This window comes from Trichoplusia ni, unplaced genomic scaffold (assembly GCF_003590095.1).
Source record: "Trichoplusia ni isolate ovarian cell line Hi5 unplaced genomic scaffold, tn1 tig00003541, whole genome shotgun sequence".
Lineage (NCBI taxonomy): Eukaryota > Metazoa > Arthropoda > Insecta > Lepidoptera > Noctuidae > Trichoplusia > Trichoplusia ni.
This window is the reverse complement of record NW_020800417.1, coordinates 1-10336: the sequence shown is the minus strand read 5'-3', so window position 1 is coordinate 10336 and position 10336 is coordinate 1. Positions and strand designations below refer to the sequence as shown.

General features: G+C 34.4%; 2 long non-coding RNA genes across 2 annotated transcripts; one reads left to right on the top strand and one right to left on the bottom strand.

The window, feature by feature from the left end:
* Positions 1-895: 895 nt before the first annotated feature.
* On the top strand, positions 896-8787 carry LOC113507968. The gene is made up of 2 exons (XR_003401954.1): positions 896-1063; positions 8486-8787. It is a non-coding gene; the product is annotated as an uncharacterized LOC113507968 (long non-coding RNA).
* Positions 8788-9763: 976 nt separating this feature from the next.
* Positions 9764-10320, bottom strand: LOC113507967. The gene is made up of 2 exons (XR_003401953.1): positions 10098-10320; positions 9764-10016 (listed from the first exon to the last, which is right to left on the bottom strand). It is a non-coding gene; the product is annotated as an uncharacterized LOC113507967 (long non-coding RNA).
* Positions 10321-10336: the final 16 nt, after the last annotated feature.

The following is a 10336-nucleotide window of genomic DNA, read 5'->3' as shown; positions in this document are numbered from 1 at the left end:
TTACCGCATTGACAAGCACGCCTCACGGGAGCTCCAAGCGGCGACTGAGATGTCCTAAACGCACAGCGACGGATTCGCGCTATTTAGAAAGAGAGAGCAATATTTCAAGAATGCATGCGTCAATTTTACGCAGACTATCTTTCTAGGGTTAAGCGACCTTCGTCCTAGTAAGAACAATATAGCTGGCAGCTGACAGCTGCCAACTATGTAAGCGTAGGTGAACACTAAACCACGTCAGATTTAGCGAACAAAGCGTGGAAATCAAAAGATTTACCGCGTATTTAAAGATAAGAGAATAACAACTGCTTCTGTAAACACAGTTAATATACAATGCGTATCATTTTCTGAGAAATGAGCTATGCCTAGATCAGATTTAGCTTTAGCGAGAACTGATAACATCAATATTTCTAGAATTTAGAATCGTGGCAGTATTTACCTATCAAATTCAGTCTGTACATACGATGCTCGGGTGTTCAGGAGTAGCGATTAATTTTATTTACCGAGTTATATTGTTCTAAATGCGATTTTTTTTTTTTTTTTTTGTTTAGGCGGGGGAATCCTCATGGACACCCACTCCCTCGGGGGAGGAAATGGGTAGTGTCAGACTTTTACTGACTAAACCTGAACCGCCGTGCTACGTCATCCGCGTTTTTGTGTCGGTGTATGGCAATGCGTTGCAATCCTTCATACACAAATGCGATGGGCCTACCGTAACTCTTTCTTTAATTTTAAGTTAATTTACCAAAATATGAGTTTCATAAATGAGGATCTAATCTATGAATTTGATATCTGGTACTGTTACCAGACACCCAAAAATAGGAACAAAATCTTAAATCTTAAACTCCCGTTTCTAATCAGAATAAGTGTAAACATTATGAATTATTTAAAGGTTACCTGAGTATACTAAGGGGCGGTATTTGCAGGGTGATTGAGCGCGCCATTGATAAATTGGCGCGTCGGCACGGAGCCCACATCAACGAGTACGATGCGAACAACGGCGGCGACAACGCGAGACGTCTCACCGGCAAGAATGGGCAACCGCATATCAAAGATTTTACTGCAGGTAACATTAATATACTACTCTTAAATGTACTATCGAGTTATGGACTATAGCCTGATCACCAACAATTAAGGGTCAAATGTGAAAATGAGACGCCGCTCTACACTGCATTGCGCTCTCACATTTCCACAATTGCAAACTTACTTGAAGAGGTATCCAGAGGTATCTTTACTTTTTGACAGTCTGAATATCGATTTCATATAATCTAAAATTAAGGCAAAAAAAAAAAAAAAAAAGGTTACTGTTACTACGTGACCACAACCTTACTCAATAATTGTGTAATTTGTAATAAAACTACTTTTACGGATGTTATCGAGGTTTAATTTTAGATTTTAGTTACCGATGTCGGGCAGGAAATTGGCTGATATATTTGATTGTTATTTTATGTGCTTTGCTTTCGCTAACTGCTCGGTCATTTCCCGTCTATTAATTTTGCCTGATTGCTCCTCGCAAGTCAAGTACAGGCATGTAGTTTTCCTGTACTAAGCTAAAACTAGCGGAAATGCATTAGCCCATTACTTCTAAATTTATTTAAACCACGCACTAAACCATGTTTATGATCTGCTTTAAAAAGTGCTACGCACTATGACATTATACAGTCACTTTGCTGCTTTGCAACTCACATGGGTCTTGTACTAGTTTGGTCGCCAAGCTATTACGACATCACTGATCGCTACAAAGTTTAAAACTGCATTTTTGGCTGATAGCCAAATTCTAAACTGGCCGGTTTCATCCCAAGAGTATTTATTTAATGCACTTACTTACTTATTGACAAATGCGGCTTATGAACGAAACTAAAATATGGAAATCAGTTACCTGTTTTTGCATGGATAGCCGAGATGTAAAGGTAAAAATTTATGCTCGGTTTAATTTTCTCAGTGTGAAAGACGTATTTTTATTTAGAACCAAAGTTTTTGAAGTATTTAAAAGCAACACTATGGTTTAGAGAGGTTAGATTAATGCAGCCGCAATAACAACAGTAATACGTACGTACTCGTTTACGTATGTTGAAGCTTTAACCTAATCCGCCTTTATAGGCTAAGTAGTAGCTTAAATAGGAAAACAGAGAAACAATGTAAGAATAGCAGCTGCAGATAAAAAAATCATCTGTTTGTTTAAAACCAAAGTGAATATGTAATTTGTTTAACATTCAATAAAAAGATTTCCACGTAAATAAATCGCAATCTATTTTCTAGAAACTGATGTAAAGATAAAACTTTTTTACAGTTCTTTTTTGATGACATAGGCTGTGACACTCTTGACGTAAGTTATCCCATTTCTAACGGGCTATAAATATTTCAAAGGGTACAGGTTAAACTCTCCCTTTCGTTCCCATTTATATTTCACCTATATAAAGTACCTTGGCTTCAATTCCCGAAATCAATTTATACGTTTCATTCAAATGGAAGTATTTTTTTTTAAAGAAATATAGCGCTAACCTTGCTTTACATACCTAGTTCACTTACAGATCTAAACTGAATAATATATGTACCTGTTTTATATAGGTAACGTTACAATGGATCATGTTATGAATCGAATTGTTAAAACAACACCAACAGGGATTGATGTAAATACCATCAGTCCAGTTGCACAACTTCCACTCGTGCTATGTAAAGTGGTTTTTCGTTTATGATATCAATATCAACTATACTTATTATCTAATCAACTCTATGCTGATACACTGACAAAATCGACATGTTATCGTTTTGTTACACAGTGGCACAACAGTAGAAGTCTAATTAAGGGGCTTTTATGAAATCCAATCCCCTCGGATATTACCGAAAACCTCGGTTAAGCGATACTCTCTAGGGTGAGCTGCCAAGTTGAGAACAAAAGGTTCCTAAATGATATATTCTCAATTTGTTAGAGCGGTCTCCGGCGGGTTTAATACTTCCGCGTAAACAAAGAAATAAAACCAAGGAAAGGAGTATGTATTGAACCCATTTCTCATTGGTTTCGCTGTGCAGTAGTTTACTACGTCGGTATTCGAGTTAATCGATGCCCGTTCTCGTGTGCTTTTTTCTCTTCAATACTGCTGACAACCCGCGGCACGTAGTTCGCAGTATCACTGTACCACAAAAGTATTTCATTACTCTTTTGAAATAAATACAATTTTTTGTACATTATTTTACATTTATTTTGTAAGACAGCCAAATAGTTCCAATATAATAATTATAGGCCAAAATAACATAGTTGCTCGTGTAATCCAGAGCAGATTATAACTTTGGTGGAGTTGCGTGTTTGTAATTAGTTGCTAAAGCGTAAGAGAGACTGAGATTACATGAAAAACTTTGCCACTTTACACCAAATAATAAAGTCTTAACATTTGGTTTATTTACGCATAAAAATATTTACGATGATTTTATTTATTGAAGCCCTCTTGTTCATATTTTATATTCATACTATACTCGGATTTTCTATTTCAATTGAAAAACTATTGCCTTTATCCGAATGAACAGATGTAATAGTAATAAATACATCAGGAAGCTTTAGCGATTTATTACGGCAGGAGTGGCTCAAGAGGCTACCAACGTTGTTTTTGTAGATTAGTTTTCAGACTTTGGTCACGTAGTTACTAGCTAACTAGTTAGAATAGTACTTAAAACTAACAAACCGAAGAAGCGGAAACTAAGACTGGAATAATTAAGCGTTGGTTAAAAGTAGGTACGTTCTCTACTAGCGGTCTACCGACTAGTCACCGCACAAACTCTGAGGTTCCACATGGATACCATAGAGTTCTGATGGAACATGATGTCCATGGCATGCTATTTTGCCTAAAATTGGAGATAAAGGCCGAAATTTGGCTGCCATAGATTTTTTTTGTGATTTAATTAAGTTAATGAAAGTTAATGATAGCACAGGTAAATAGAAAGTCGAACAAGCTATCGCTAAAAGATTCAAGAAATGTAATTTTATTATTAAGTTACGAGTAATTAAATTATTTTTTCAGAAGAGTTCGCACAGTTTTATATTTAAGTGGCTTTGATTAAAAAGGCGCATCATACTAATGTCTAATCTGAGGAGCTCGAGGCTGACTACAGAAGTTGACCAATCACAGGTTAAGCTTGCTTGCGCACAGTTAAGCGTGATTCGATTACGGTCGTACGATAACGAGTTTCTCCGTGTTTCGAAAGGCACGTCGAATTGTGGGTCCCTCTTTACCTCTCCTTTATACCTCTATGAGAGCTTTGACGGGTAGTTATAATATGCGACAGTTGAGGAGGTCAGATAGGCACTCGCTCCGTGTAACACATTGGTACTTAGCTACATGCGGTTAGGCTGGAATTCGGATCCCAACATAGTTTCGAAAAAGTTAGGCTGATGATGATCATACTAATGTATTTTTAATGACACACCAAACACACGTTAAAACTTCTAATTTTATAAATTACTAGATACAGCTTATAAAAACTTCGTGAAGCTACTATTTCCCATTAAAGAAAGGTTTTTCCACGTAATGTAATTAAGCCATGTGTCAATTTTTATTTTCATATTTATAACGAAGAAAATTAATAAGTAAATACATTACATACCAATTTCAAGAAAGATTTAACAATCATAAAATGGCGTAGGTAGAATAATATGAAACATCGCGGAATTTCATATAAGTTTCTTCTTTTGATACTGCTTCTGGAATTATTTTACTTTTATAAATTCGATGCGTTTGTTTATTATGCCTATTTTAAGAACTGCATTCATTTTTGTAACCAATTTATTGTGGTATTATTGTTGTTTTCGTAGTTCCTGGATATTTCTTCGGCACAATCTCTTATTCCTTGATCTTTTCGCTTTTTAATAAGCAGACATAACACATGTGCTAAATTGACATACTTTTTTTATGAATACCTGCGTTAACTTTTGTAATATACCTCTCTTATTTCTATATCTTTACGCCTCAAAATGGTTTATGTCGAATTTCCGTCCTGTTCACACTCATAAAACGCTTTATACTTGAATAATGAAATTGTTTACTAGCAACAAGTACAATCAACAAAATAGATTCATGACCCGCCGGCTTATTTCTTAAAGACATTCAAATACAATAAACTCGACATTCGCGTAAACATAGATTGCCATGGTAACAACACCCGTCATTTAATTATGTACATTATAGTTAGAATTTATCCGTTGCAGTGGCCATCTTTTTAATTAATTCATATCCATGATTTTTAGACGCAGGGGAACAAATGTCGTATTGACCCTGTGATAATTTTTTAATTGATCGATAATGTTAGTTACACGATTTGGAAAAGAAAAAAAATGGTTAAGCTTGATACCAAAAAGTTTTGATTCAGATTCAGATTATTGCTGATTATCCTATAATGTGATCTATTCTAGTAAAGACAAAGTTCAAAATGGTTTAAATCTCCAGCACGCATCGACGAAGAGTGCCTAATTTAAAACCTTTGTTGTTTTAACGATTTCAAACGATTTCTCGTAAAGGTGGATCATGTTTCAATTTGTTGATTGTGCATTAAAAATGAGGAACAGCCTTTATTTAACATCTTTGGAATAAACTGCTTTTCATCCTAAACAGATACTTATTGAGTGCGTAATAAATAAAATATAACTGAGAATCTATTTTAAACAAAGTGTAGAAGTGAATCCAATGTCATTTAATATTTTTTTGTGTAGAAGAAAGAACAGCGGAACGATATTTGCCACAAAATCGACATATTTTTTCGAGTCTACTAAAGTTTAGGTAGTTCTACGTAATAATAATAACATTGTACAGTTGGCTTTAATTGGGGTTCTAGATCACTTTATCAAGTCAATAGGCTGATCTATTGAGTACCCGATAAACCGCAGCAATTATGTGTGTTCCAAAATAGAACTGATCCGATCAGTATTTTAGGCTGAATTATTTAGGCATTGTGATGGATAATAATCATGTTCAGAGAACGTAATTTACTTTTCTTTTGTGTTAAAAATAACTTTATTCGATATAAAGTCAAGATTGAATTGAAGGGACTGAGAAATATATACAAATAAGGTTATATTAGAGCGGTACTTTAATGTTTGGTCAATTGTAAAAAAATATTATTGGTTTCAATGAAGCACTAATCGTGAGTCCAACAACCGTTTTTGGATTCCCCTTTTAAGGATTACAGGGAATACCGTAGTCGATATTTCAGTTTTGACAATTAAGGTTGTCAATATAACGGGTACGGTGTGTTAGCAAGCCATTAATACCAAGGCAAATTATTATTCAAGCGACGCTCGCTCTAAATAACCTTTTTATTATCAGCCACCTGCGGCTCCGCCTGCAATGATATGTTTATTGCTGGAAAGAATAATCCTGTTTTTCAGTCTATTAAAAAAACCTTATGTTTTAAAACATGTAATAATTGGGTTCCATTCCAATCTCCTCTCAGAAAACCTTTCTGTAGATTTCTCATGAAAGACTAAGAAACATTTATGCATCTATATATTATATTTTCATATATTTTGCGATTATAGTGTTCGTAGGAGTGTAGTTGGTATATTGGGTTGTAGTTGGTAGTTGGTATATCTTTGTCAACAAAATGTGAGCCTTAATAAATATTACATTATTTTGTTAGCCAACAAATATTTTATATTAAAAATACTAAAATAGACAAAGGTTAATAAATAGCTACACAAGAACGTTTTACTTTAGATTAATCTTGTTACGTTCGGCAATCCATTGAAATCTTGCGACAAATACATTAATCTTGTATGTCTCGGGATAACCTGTCAGCTGAACGAAATTTAGTGGCCGTACATAGTACAACAACAGTTCAGTATCCAACTTAGTCACATGCATTTCAACTTGGAACGAAGACCTGCGCAAAAATTATGGTAGGTATTTTCACCGCTGGAAAAAGCGATGAAAATACCTACCATAATTTGCGGTTTCGCCCGCGTTGATAAGTTTACGGTTTCAACATCATCATATTCCATGGAATCAATAAAGTAATTTACATTCAAAACTATGATAGACGTCAAAATAATTATGCTAAACATTTGACAAGAAAGTGGGTGGAATAGTTAACATGACAAATTGAATGTTTTTATACCCACAATTTTTTCATGCTTATACTGTGGACTTACTTCCCTGGAAGGCCACGAATATTTCACTAAAATAAAAGTCAAATCGACATAGAAACGAAATAAGTTATAATGACGTCATCAAAGCATCATAAATGTAACCGCCATGTTTGCGAAACTATTTTACATTAAATCCGGATTATGAAAACAGTTCACATCTGTTGTTGTGAAAGCGAGAAACAATAGGCGACGAACATAGGATTAGAGATGAACACGCGAAACGTGGCTGCTTGTGTAAACTTCTGATAAAGAAGTGATTATAATATGTGTAGAACACATGTTAATGTTTATACTTTTAGAATTAACTTTAACTTGTTGAACACACAGTTCTGAACTCAACCTTAAACGTATACACCTGTTCATGACAGTCCGGTCGGCTTTTACATTTTTGCGTTATGTATAGTTACCAGCTTCATAAGTATAATAATATCTAAATGAAACACACTATAGGTATAACCATCATATCCAAATTAAAGTGAGTACTTTCCTCAAAAGGCCTCTACCTATAAATATCAGTTAACACACAACCTCTCAGGTGTTATAAAAAAGTTTGGACTCTTGCCCTAACGCTACAAGTTACTTAACGTCAAAGGTCACGTAAAATGGTTCCTTGAACATCCAGATAACGGCGAGTGTACAACTTTGTGAAGATTTTTACGAAGATAAAAGTTTATATTGTTTTTATAAAGCAGACTGAAGTTTAACGAGGGAATATTTTAGATTGTAAATTGGAGCATTAACCGCATTTTTTGTATTAGATCAGTACTATGAACTGTTAAATAAAACTAAACTTCATTTACAGTTTATTATGTAATGGAAAATAATTTGAAACTAGTAGTTCGGGTAAAACTTTAATCTCCATTATCAGTCCCATCTTACCGTAGTTTACAGCTGGTTAACACCTATCTTACGCCTTTCAAGTTTCTAAAGGGTTCCCTTTTGTGTAGATCTATTCGTGTCCATTCAAACTTGAATAACTTTTTCTAGTGATTTTGTAAAAGGTTGGAAGGATGTTTATTGTGATCAAGATGTTTAGTGTGTAGTTGCCAGTCATCAGTGAGACAGAAATTCAAACAGATTGAAACACTTAAGACTTAAAAACAATTAATTATAATAATGCTTAAATCTTGTGTCCTTGAAATGTTCCATAACCATTAAGATGATTAGTCTTGCTAAATCACGATTATTTAACATCCTCAAAATGTTAAGGTTACTTAAAACCTCCATATACTAAGATGGCAATTTAATAGGTTTAATTTAGTTAATCTACCTTGTAGAATTAGTCCTAACTTTAATAGCCTTAGGCAGAGTCTAGATCTGTAACTGGATAATTAGTAAACGTAATTTGTGTTGCAGGTGTGGCTAACAGGACTTGCGCTGTAAGAATACCTCGACAAGTGTCCGAAGACAAGAAAGGATACTTGGAGGACCGTCGCCCCGCGGCTAATGCCGACCCCTACCGCATCATTTCAATAATGCTTAGAACATGCATATTCGATGAGTAAGCTGCAGTTGGCAACGACACTTACTCGGTATGTGTTGAGTTGGTTTCCTGTTTGGCGCAATTACAGTTACAGCGTACATAAATATGTACAACTGATTGATTAAACGCTTGAATGTCTTTGTAAACTTTGTGTTTGAATAAAATTACGCCTTTATTTTCTTGTTTATTTACGTAGAGTTACGCGAGAGCGAGATTTATTGCTACTGTGTATTGCAAATGCCAAATGGAATTTTTAGAACTTTTCATTTGAGATTTCTGCAAAGTATCGAATGCGAACGGGTTTGTTTATGAGTTAGAGTTGAATAGCCCGCCCATTGCTGCAAGTCTCGTGACTAACGTTTTATTGGTCAATGAAACCATGAAACCATTTGCGTTCTTTATTCACGGCAAATTTGTGGAGATTAAATTACATTATAACTTCTTTATTAGTTTCCCCAATTCATGGAAGTAAAAAAAATATTTGTCACAAATCTCTTAATTACGGAGTTTTTTTTAAAAACAACGAAGGTTTTGATTATATCCGATAATGAGTTCTGGTAATGAGTTGCAAAACACTGCACAAAATTCCCTTAATTTCCGTAATGCTGTCACGTAAAACCGTCGTTAGCTTATTTCATACCCTACAACAGGAAAAAATACAAGCTGGAAAGTAATTGAAAAAGTTTTCGGGATATATTTAAACCTTCTTTGCTTTCTCAGTACAAAACAATACCTTTTTATGAATATAACTCATTGTGATTCGAATGTTTTTTTTTTTTAGCATACTGATCTTTTCATTTTGAATAGTTATTTACAGTAGTATCAATTATATATTTCACTACAAATAAAGGCTACAGACGAAACATTGCTTTTATAAAATTAGTGATAAAAAAACACATGCGTCCTTAAATTATTTTAATTTCGTAAATATTTTACATTTTCATTTATCATTATATTTGATCACATCACATATTTTCTTATCCCTAGAAATATAATTAATTTAATTCTAATTCAACGTATTTACACTTTGTCATCATATGATATGTCTGTAAATTCAACAATGTTACTATTTGGGAATATATACAGTTCACTAACTCTCTCGTCTCCTATGGGCATTTCGTCTCTATTTGATAGTTTCTTCGCTAATCTTCTTTTGCCCATGTCTGTGTTGGTCATCCTTATGTTCAAATACCTCCTGCTGTTGCCATGGCCGTCGATATCTTCAGTATTCATTAAATTGAAACCATTTTCTCGATTCTGACTAGCCATACAATGGCAAGAATTCCTAGAAGGAACTTTCAAAGTATCCCCCGGCGGCATGTTTATAGATTTTCTGGTTGAGTAACCACTTCTGTCGTTTGTTGATCGGAATGATAAAATCCGAGTGCGATAGGATTGTCCATCCTGAAATTAATTACTTTTTATAAGCTGGCTTTAACCTTAACTGGAAAATAAAGGCAATCTATAACTCGCTGAAAGCTTTACCTCGTAGCTATCATTAACAAATCTACTTGGCTTTTTCCCAAAGGTGAAACGCTGCTTGAATTCCTTCTTGAATTTTTCCTGAAATCAAAGTTATTTGTGTTAATTGGTTCACGTATTTCAAATAAACAAGGCAGCTGTGGAGCTCACATGGATAGACACACATATCTAGATTGTAGAGCTTTCTACAATATCGAGTTGAAAATATGTGAATTATAGTAGAAACTAAATTACTATAATGC